This window comes from Gouania willdenowi, chromosome 10 (assembly GCF_900634775.1).
Source record: "Gouania willdenowi chromosome 10, fGouWil2.1, whole genome shotgun sequence".
Classification (NCBI taxonomy): domain Eukaryota; kingdom Metazoa; phylum Chordata; class Actinopteri; order Blenniiformes; family Gobiesocidae; genus Gouania; species Gouania willdenowi.
In genome coordinates this window covers 25,520,469-25,531,547 of record NC_041053.1, presented here as the reverse complement: position 1 = coordinate 25,531,547, position 11,079 = coordinate 25,520,469, and positions in this window count along the sequence as shown.

Sequence of the window (11,079 nt, the reverse complement as noted above, 5' to 3'; positions counted from 1 at the left end):
ACCTCGCCTGTGGTAGAGGCAGCTTTTTCCCAAACCTTATACGTTGCACTGGTTGTTGCTGCAAAGCAACATTCCCCTTGACGGTGCATCAAAACAGAATGAGATTAAAAAAATGAATTAACATATATTTACCTTTTTCAAGTCATTGATAGTATGTGTAAGACTCGGATTAGTTTGTCCGTGAGAGTTTGATTAATGCATGTTGCTGTTTCTGAGTAAACATGCTATGGTCTATAATATTTTTCCCCCATAAGAAATATTGCAGAGGCAATCTTTTAAGCTCCAGCAACATTTACCTCCTGGCAAAGATCAGACTGAGACACCGAGACACAGATCAGTGGAGAAGTCTGTGGGGAAAAGTCGGTCCTCATCTCACCCTCAAATGTAACAAAAATATGCTCAGAGAATCTGCAGTGTTAAACCTTCTTTCTTTCTTTCTTTCTTTCTTTCTTTCTTTCTTTCTTATTTTTATTTTATATACATTTTTGTATGACTTCTAGGCATCAATTGTTTTTCTTGTAGCTGGTAAACGTCCTACATTCCTATTGACTTTTTTTTCTGGTTGTATCTCTCAGACCTCACTACGATAACTTGTTCGTATCCATTATTTGAGATATATATATATATATCTAAAGAAGAGACTGAAGGGAGAAACGCCTGGAAAGTTACAAACAAGAACTGAAGGAAGCTGCAGTAAAGGCCCGTAAAAGCATTTCAAATGAAGAATGCAACAGTCTGGTGAAGTCAATGGGTTGCAGGCTTGATGCAGTTATTGCAAGTTGATCGGGAAAAGCAGAAAAGCTAGCAGTAACATTGTGTCTACTGCATAGGGCGGCCATTCGTCCAACCTCATGCAAAGCAGACTGCGTCTTCTGTGAAGTAGGTCTACTTCAAACAAGAGCCAACACATTGTTGAATGGAAAATGTAAGTATATAAGCAAGAGGCACACAGAGAAGACAGAAGAGTAGAAATAAAGTGTTATTATTAATGTGTGCTAATGTATGAAGATGTTACTTTTTACTTTTATCTGCCTGAAAACAGCTGCTGGTTCCAAGGTTATTTTGTGAAGAATAAAAACATTTTGTTTTTAAAAACTAAGACATCCTGAAGCAAAGAGATGATAGAATATTTTGGGGAATTCATATTTTCAGCAAAGCAGCTTATATAATGTATAAGATTAATAATAACTGACTGTAATTGAGCAGTATGAAACCCACAATAAAACTAAAACACTTGAAGACATTATTCACATTTTTTACTTTGACATACAATGTGACTAGTAGCTTTCTTTTGTCAGATGTATTATGTTTTATAGGTTTTCTATTATTTTCCAGTCTTTATCCCAGCATTGTTGAGTAAAAAATTTCCTTCTTTTTGGTGTTATGGAAATAGTCATGAGCAAACCTACTCAGTGACGTGCAGTCAGGGTAGGCCAGGTAGGCACTGCCTACCTAAGGGAGAATTGATATTTTGATTATTTGTTTTAAATATAATTGTTTTAAATATATAATTAAATAATATAATAACATTTTTCCATTTTCGATAGCCTACAGTACCTATAAGTTTGAAAGTGTCAGCATTATGTGCTTTTCATAGCCCAAATGACTAAACATTGCTATTTCCTGGTACAGCAGAGACGCTGCACAGTCTCACTCCGCTGTAAGGCAGGAGGAGGAGCCAGGAGGAGGCCACACCCCCTCCCAAAGGCACATTGCTGCTCTGCCTCCGGCCCCATAGTGAGCTTTTATGTGTTTGCACATGCGCAGTCAGTTCCCCTAGATGAAAACCATTTATATAAAAAGGCAGCTCTCTACGCTACCTTTGGAAGTAACCGTGCTATGCTAAATGCTATACGTAAGTTCAGAGTGCATTAGTGAATGGATAGAGCGTGGCCGCTGCTGCTACGTTCTCTAGCTAGTTGGCGGGATAATACTACAGGCAGGATGAGAGCTCTAGAGACGATATTAAGGCTATATTAAATAATTGTTTGTTTCTTTAATGGTGTTTTACAATCTTGATTTTGTTAGATGGCTAAATGCTTGTTCATGTGGCTCTTGTTGGGTTTTTTCTTTCTTATTATGAATTTTATATTTTGATAAGTGCATTGAGATGACTTTGTTGTAAATTGCGCTATACAAATAAAATTGAATTGAATTGAATTAACACTTGCCAGCAAAAACATATCACGCCCTGCCTACCCAGGACTGACGGCACGTCACTAAACCTACTTTAGGAGCAAATGGATGCATGAAACTGTCTTAAACTTTTGTAGAAACAACAAAAGTGCATTGTTGTGTTTAACTTTCCTTTGAATGTTTTTCATGTTTTTTTTTTTTTGTTTTTGTCTTTTAAAGGTGTAAACAACAAGCCTGGACAATCAAAGAGGGTTAGGTTTAAACCATTTCTGACATTAGCATTAAGACTGTACAACTTCAGCTTTGAACAACAGACGAACAGATCCAAAACATGGCTTGAATTGCCATTTTTGCAACAATGAAATTCGATTTTTTTTTTTGTACTCACTTGCTCAATTTATTCCCATCACAATTTACTCCAATTTTACTGAATGAAAGAAGAATGTTTCTGACAGTCGTAGACAGAGTAATAGGTAGCCTGCTGTGCGGAGAACTGGAGTTACAAGAGATAACTTCAGTTTTTCACAGTTACTTTAAAAATATATACACATCGACCTCAAGGTAGACTGTTGCAGATTAATGGCATTAGTGCAAATATACAGTCCCCTCCAAAAGTATTGGAACGGCAAGGTTTTTTCCCTTGTTTTTGTTGTATAATGAAGACCTTTGAGTTTCAGATCAAAACATGAAAATGAGACAAAAGTTCAGAATTTCAGCTTTTATATCATGGTATTTACATCTAGATGTGTTAAACAACTCGGGACAGAGCACCTTTTGTTTGAACCCACCCACGTGTCAAGTGAGCAAACGTATTGGAAGAGACATTATTAAATTAACCCTTACTATTAGCCCTTGTTTTTAAAGCAGTTGGGTTGCTATTGCTAAAACATTTCCAGAAATAATAGGACTCATTTTCTGTTCAGTTGTTTTGGATTGTATCATTTAAAGGTGCAGTCTACATTTTTGGAAAGCTAGCATGATTTGAGATAGCGAGACCTCCTCTAAGCTAAGAGCCTCCTCCCTCTCCCATCTGTTCCTGTCCAGGCTCTGTCCAAAGCCACGCCCTCACAAGTTCAAATGCACATCTGATGTAAAACAACCTCTGCCTTACTTTTCAAGATCTTCTGATGCCTAATTTTTTTCTTATTATTTCCATTAACAGTGTCACGTGATGAGTGTGCAGGAGAAGGCTTGGAGGTATCTGATTGGTTCTTTCCATTCGGACCAAATGGCAGGTATTGGTCAGAGTTTTTACACAATTGCAGCAGCGACAGATTATTTTTTATTCCTTTTTCTGAACACATAATGCAATGACTTCTCTCAAGATGGAAGACCCACTTCATTCCGAATAACAAAAACTCACTCTCATTCACTCCGATGGAGTTGTTTTTAACAACAAAAAACGCACATTAAAGATGGGTGCATATACAGCGTTTATCGGTTCATATAAATACATGTACGAGCCATTTACACAATACTCACACACACACACACACACATGCAAAATGCTGAATTCAGAAAGACTACAAAATATTGCAATTACAGTCATTATTACCATAAAAACAATCACCGTCTTTTCAGACACCAGAGAGACCCATCTAATTGAATCTATTTCCTCTGCAGATGATGGATTCACCTTCTGTCATGGTGGATGCTGTCTGATTTCCATGCTGTAGAAATATGGTTTTATTTCCTGGCTTATCTCAGCTGGCTTGCTCTTTCTTTCCGTCTCTCTCACGTCATATCTCTTTCTTTTCTATTTCCTCGTTCTCTCCCTCCCTTCCCACTATCACGAGCATTACCAGTGGCAGCAGGGAAATGATGGTAATTGGCCATTTTTGGCTTGGACAGCTGCTAACATGAAAGCAAAAGTGGCTTCAGCTTGGAGGGCCAGACTCTAACCTCTTCAGCATTTTCCCCCTTAATAACTGTAATACCACTTTTCCCACACAAATTTGCTTAATAACCATGCATGAAATGCCAAAAGCATAAGCATAAACGGGAGACGCAACATAGACGCACATGGACAATGTCTTTGCTTCTTGAGAGCTGAAAAAAGATATGTATCCCATTTACAGATTAAAAAAGCTTCTTATCTTTCCTTAGAGACTTAAAGCTTGGACGATGTGCTTCGTTGAATAATAAATGAGAAAGTTCCACTTGACTTGTAGTTTTTAATTCAAACCAAGCTATTACGTAGCTTGTATCAATTAGGCCTTCTTAGATTTAATGCAGTTGGCAAGCAAAGGAGTGTGCACTTGCTTTATGCTCAACCGCTTTACAAATGTGTGAAGCGAATGAAATCGTCTCTCTGTGCTACAGTGGAAAATTTTGGACTAGAGTCGAGGGATCCGGCTATTCTGCACAACATCCATGGGTTTGGTACCTTGTAACTGGGATTTCAATTCATACCTGTAGCTTTAATCACGTCCCACTTCACTGCTAGCCACATCTCCTCAGTCGGCTTCTTTGCCTTCACACCCAATTACTTCTTGGCCCGAGGCCTTTTTTTATGTGGTCACAGCTTCTGCAGGATGACCATGAACCATTGATTAAAGAGGCCAAAGGCTGATTCCAAATGGAGAGGCATCCCGGCAACACGTATGCTGGCTGGAAGCTGGACTCCTCCTGTAAAATAACTGCACAAGTAACTACACCTTCATTATGGAGTGAAAAGCCTGAAGCATCTCCCAGCAACTCTTCCAATAGTAGACCAAAATTAAGGTGTGTGTGCGTGTGCATCTGTGTGTGCGTGCTCACTATCCAAACCCTTTATTGGATTTTGTAGCGACTTGTCTAACGGAGGCCAATAAATCAATGAAAGCATGAGCTAACCCCTGTTACACTGAGTTAATTAAAATCCTCACAGCAAATTTTCCCAATTTAATTTTGTTGTTTTTTGTTCAATTCCTCTGGTTCCTTTCTATAAGTTTGATTCCCTTGAAATCTGAATTTGACAGTGTGATATTAGCTACTCCTGAAATGTAGACCACATTCTCAAATGTATTAGTACCTGTGATTTGGAGTCCAAACTACTGTAGAAGCCCCGTTTCGCAGGGTTGCCAGATGTAATTGGAAATTTTCAGCACAAACACGATGCAAAAAAACCCAATACAACCTCTCTAAAAATGCGTGTTAAAACTGCAAATCTACCACATACCTGTAACTTATGTTAACTATACTAAACTAACAAAGGGAAAGAGCTAAAAGCTTTATAGCTCATTAGCTCAAACAATCCAAAAAACTGAGGGAAAAAGTTACATAAACAGGCTCCTAATGAAGTGCAACCAAATAGCCAATATTATATGAATTACAACAAGTTATCTAATGGTATTATGAAATAAGAGCAAATAAATACTTGATTCCAACTTATAATAATGACAATCACTGATTGATGATGCCAAGTTGGATATGTTCCCATTATTTTAAAACACAATAATTAAGATGTAATTCCAAGGACACAATAGTTAATCAACATTTGTACATTTTATAATTAATGCCACATACTGGCAACTATTTTATTTATAATTTCTTCGGCATATATATATAAGATATTTAGCCAAACGTGTTCAAAAGAACACCTATTAAACGGAAACCAGACAAATCTGGCAACACTGGACGCTGGCAAAGCGTCTGAAAGGACGCGAGCGCCCCCATGTGGGTGAAATGTTAACAGCAACACTAACAGTGATTAAATCGAGAAAGGAACTTTAATAAAAATGATCAGATTGACCAACATGGAGTCTAACATGTAAATATCTTCTACTTTTGTTCATATTCAAGCACATATATCACATTAGACACAGTCACAAGTGTGTTTTACAACATGTTTCAAACGGAGCTAAAAAGCCACTTTCAACCGTACCTGTAGGTGTCGCTCTTTATCTAAGAGTGTTCTGTTCTGGATACAGGTAAAATATTACCACACACACACACACACACACACACACACACACACACACACACACACACACACACACACACACACACACACACACACACACACACACGCACACGCACACACCCTAAAGCCTAATACATCTGTAAGTGCTGAATTCTGCCCATTGAAGCGTTAAACACTGATCTGTGAGTAACATTTTACAGCTGTAAAGATGGATTTGAAACTGAGAATGTTGCTTTAAAAATGTGGTGCAGTGGTGTATAATTGTAGTCATTTGTTTACTCAGGGCTTGCTTTGTCATACAAATAGTCATAGATTATCTTTATCTGTGTTACTGTAATGTTTTACTTTGAAACAATCTTTATCAAGTCCAAGAAAAGAAAAAAAAACAACAACAGATCTATTTAAAAGGAAAAATATTTACAATCCCTTTTTTTAAGGATGAAAACACAATGAAAATGTGTTTTTCTCACCTTACACATTATATACTTGTCAAAAACCCTTCCCTCTTTTTGCCATTCTATAAGCTATATTATAAAGAAAAGCTTTCAAAAGTTAGGGGAAAAAACCCAGCAACTTACAAAGATTTTTCAAAAATAATAATAATGCAATAAAAAATAGTTATAACAATATATTAATTTGCTGATAAACCTGTTACTTTGAGCAGCTCCTAACTGAAATCTAGAGAGAGAGTGAGAGACAGAGAGAGAGAGAGAGAGAGAGAGACTTTATTGATCCCGAAGGAAATTGTGCAGCAGTCTGTTGCTCACATTCACACAAACAGATCAGGATCTACAGAATTAAGAACTTAAAAACACATTTAAAAAAAGCAATAACAGTTCAAGAGAAGTTAAAAACACATAAATTCAATAAATACATAACAGTCCAAGAGAAGTTAAGGCACTGCAAGACAATGTTCAAGACATCTCCCTTCTCTCAGGAGAGAGAGAGGAAATGTAACAAATGAAAGCATTAAAAATATGGAGTTTGATAATGTTTATTTTTAGTTTAAAAAAAAAAAAAAAAAAAAAGATAATCATATTATTGATCCTAGAAATTATCTTGATTAGAACATAAACTGAAAATACAAGTGTCAGTCTTTGTCCCACACCAGGCGTGACATGACATGGAAATAATATAAACTATAGAAATAATTCAATTTAGGAGGCACTAAATACAGTTTCATTACATTTGTATACAAAATGAGATTTTTTTTAATGTGTTAATCATTACATCATGATCCTCTATAGTTGTTTTTTCATAGTATTCTGAGTAAAATGTTGTAGACGAACAAAGAGGGTATTTGGATTTTTTAAAAAAAGGAGAAAGGGGTACTTTGAGAACCACTGCTCTAGTGGAATAACACAAAATATATGCATGTTGCACCAAACTTCCTAAATTCTCATCAGACAATTTTCATTTAGAATGTTATTACAATTTGTTTTCTTTTTTTTTTTAATACGTTTATTTCTAAAAATGAATTTACCTTGTTTCTCACCATTAAACTGATTTTTATAACTTTTTTATCAACAAAGCGATAGAGGTTACACAAAACAAAATAAACAGAGGTATTTTATTTGTCAAATAAGAGTAAAGATGTAATAAAAGTAAGTTTACTGCAACAACAATAAACAACTGATTAGGGAAGAGGAACAAATCACATGACACATTTTCAAGCCCCTCTAAAAAAAAAAAAAAAAAAGTGTGTCTTCACTTTAATGGCTAAACGAGCATAGCCGACACAGACCAGAGACAATGACACGGTCAGAGGTCAGCATTTATCAAGGAGATAAAACAACTCTGAAAGAACTTTTTTCCAGTGACAAACCAGGAGAGGATCGCCACATTATTATCAATCAAACCATTCATTATGTGTGATTTCTCAGCACAGACCCATCTGCAGACTTCAATCTCCTTTTGTTCCCTTTGAATCCAAACTTTATCAAGTCTCATTCAGACCACACAGAAAAAACGTTTTCAAAAGAATCTTAAAGTATCTAAATGTGTGGATCTCCTTTTTTTTCTGTCACTGTTTGTAACCCGTATATCATGGCTGGCCACCATCAGCTCAGCACTGTTTAAAAAGCACATGACTCAGAATCAAGGGAGAGATCTGTGTTGTCTTATTTGATGCTAATAGAGAGAAACTAGAAGTCTAAAACTAGTATTTAGATAGTGAATTTACAAAATGAAGAGATTCAAATTTAAAAAGATGTTCCACCCAGTTTGCTGATTCGAATCCCTAAAAAATTTGCTGTTTCCTCCCTTATTTTCAAACAGGAAGTAGAGCTGTGGTCATCTTCCGCTCGTCTTGTTGATTGGAGCCCACCTTCCTGTTTTCAGATTCCACCTGATAAAAGGCACAAAAAGGCAACACACACACACACACACACTCACTCCCTACATCCTGACCTTTTTTTATTTCTCTCTCTCTCTCACTGTCTCGCTGATTCCCAGATGTCTCTAAGATTTTAAGATAAGTCAATTCATTCGCTTTGCAATCACCAACAGACCATTTCAGCACATTCCAGCTTTCCATGTGTGTACCAGGTGTGCCAAGTTGCACATGTGTGAAAAGGGCCAAAATTGATTGATTAACCTACTGATCGCAGTTAAGATCGTAGAGTCAAAAGTCAAAGTGTGAACGTGTGTGTGCGTGTGTGCGTGCATGTGTGTGTATGTCTCAAAGATAGTGCCATGTGCAGCCCAGCCAAAGCAGAGGAAGTATGCAGGTCAGTGGGGAGGGAATGCCAAGAATGTGGGTGTAATTCAAACTTTCTTCACTTTTATTTCAGCAAACCAGTGCATTGACGTCCTAAAAAGCTTATGAATACATGTCTTCTGTACATGGTTCAGCTAAAATACAATATATGAGTGACATGAGTAGCCTACTACCTTTCTATCCTCTCTAGGCAAGGACAGGGAAGTGTATTTAGCAGTAGAGAAAAAAGAGCTTTAAATTTTAGCTCTGTTGGCAGTTTGTTCCAGTTCTTTGCAGCATAACAACTAAAAGTAACTTTACTGGGATCCACTCTCTGACCTGTGTTCATAGATCTGACAGACCTGTTGGGTTTATACCTGAACAACATCTTACTGATAGATTCTGTACTAAACCCAGAGATGTCCAGGAAAAAAAAGTAGTAGGCTTTAAAAAAAAAAGAAAATAGAAGGCTAAAACTTGCGGCGAGTTGCCGCTGCTGCATGCCTGCTGAAGATTTTGCAAAAATGATGCTATATGGTGGCTTTTGGTGCATTATATTAGTGTAATTTTGTCTGTCTATTTTGTAGCACTTTTCTTAGCATGATGTATTTTCTCATCTAGTTTTTGTTTGCATGATGCATTTACAAGTTGAAATCTGGTATCTATGATAATGATGACAGAGAATTGTGCATCATTATCAGTTTACCTCTTTCCAGTTGAAAATGTACCAACTTATAGCATACCAGTAGTATGGGCGCTTGGTCTCTTAGTAGTCCTCTTTAGAATGTTGTCTGGCACTGTAACATATCTGCATGATTAACATAATTTTTGTGTGGTTTGCTTGTAGTTGGTTTTGTTAATATATTTAGTTTTATCAAAATACATTAATATTCATAATATATCTAACACAAGCACAATAATAATCACAGTATATCATACATATACCCTAACATTTATGATTATTGTAACCACCCTGGATGCAGGACTTTTAAATCATGATGATTTTGATCATGAATGTTTTAAAAATAATACATATTCAATTTCATAAAGAAGAATTAAAAACCCCTTCAAATCTACTTTTTCCAAATGTATTTATTTATTTATTTATTTGACAAGGACATTGCACAACAAATGTGTTGCAGAGACTAGAGATAGCTACAAGCTAATTTGGTCTGTGAATTATTCTTACCTGTGACTCTTTTGTTTTTTAAATCTTTCTGAAAGATAATGTTTTATTAATTCAGCTGAATTCAATAATGTTGTGAATGTTAAGGTTTATTTTATTATTGTGGAAATATTCAGAGAGAATGATTGTATTCCTTCAGTTGCAGCCGCCAGATATTTGTTTCAACCAGCAGAGGGCGCTGGTAACCCAGTGTTTGCTTGGGATGTAGTTATTTTACAGTGAAGAAGAGATGCTATGCGCTAGCAGACTTAATTAATAGAAAAACCTGACTTTTACAAATATTCACGTAATATTACAGATATTCTTTCAGTGCTAAAAGGGTAAGGAATCATTTTAGAACATGTTTACGAGTAGAAGGCGGCCAGAAAGAGAGTAGTAGGCGATTCTGCCCGCCGCCTATGCTTCTGGACATCCCTATAAACCCATTCCCAAATGTATATTACAATTCTACAATTTCATTTAGCAGATGCTTTTGTCCAAAGCAATATACAACACAAGCAGCAGAACTTTAAAGTCTATTCTCAGGCTGATTGGAAGGCAGTGTAAATACTTTAAAACTGGGCTAATGAGCACTGTTCTGGTTAGGACCCAAGCTGCAGCAATCTGAATCAACTATAGCAGTTTGATGAAGACCATTACACTAGTCCAGTCTTCTGGAGATCAAAAGCACGTCATGAAACCTTTCACTCTGGAGATGTTCTTTAGGTGGTAGAAGGCTGTTTTTGTAACTGATTTGATCTGACTGCTGAATGTCAGATCTGAGTCTTTCAGAACACCAAGATTTTGGACCTTTAGCTTTTCGAGGTCAACGTACTTGCTGACAGCAGTCCTCTTTTCCTTGTTACCAAAGACAATCGCCTCCATCTTGTCATGATTTAGTTGAAGAAAGTTTTCACTCATCCAGCAGTTCACCTTTTCTAAGTGGTCACACAACACCTCTATGGGGCCATAGTCATCTGGGGTCCGTGATAGATATAGGTGTGTGTCATCTGTGTAGCTCTGATAATCAACCTTACAATTTCTGTAGAATTTGCCCTAATGGTAGTACATAGAGGCTAAACAGAAGGGGTCCAAGAACAGAGCCATGAGGAACCCCACAGAACCTTGGTAATCTGTCAGATTCAAAGTTTTCAATGCTTACAAAATAACTTTGCT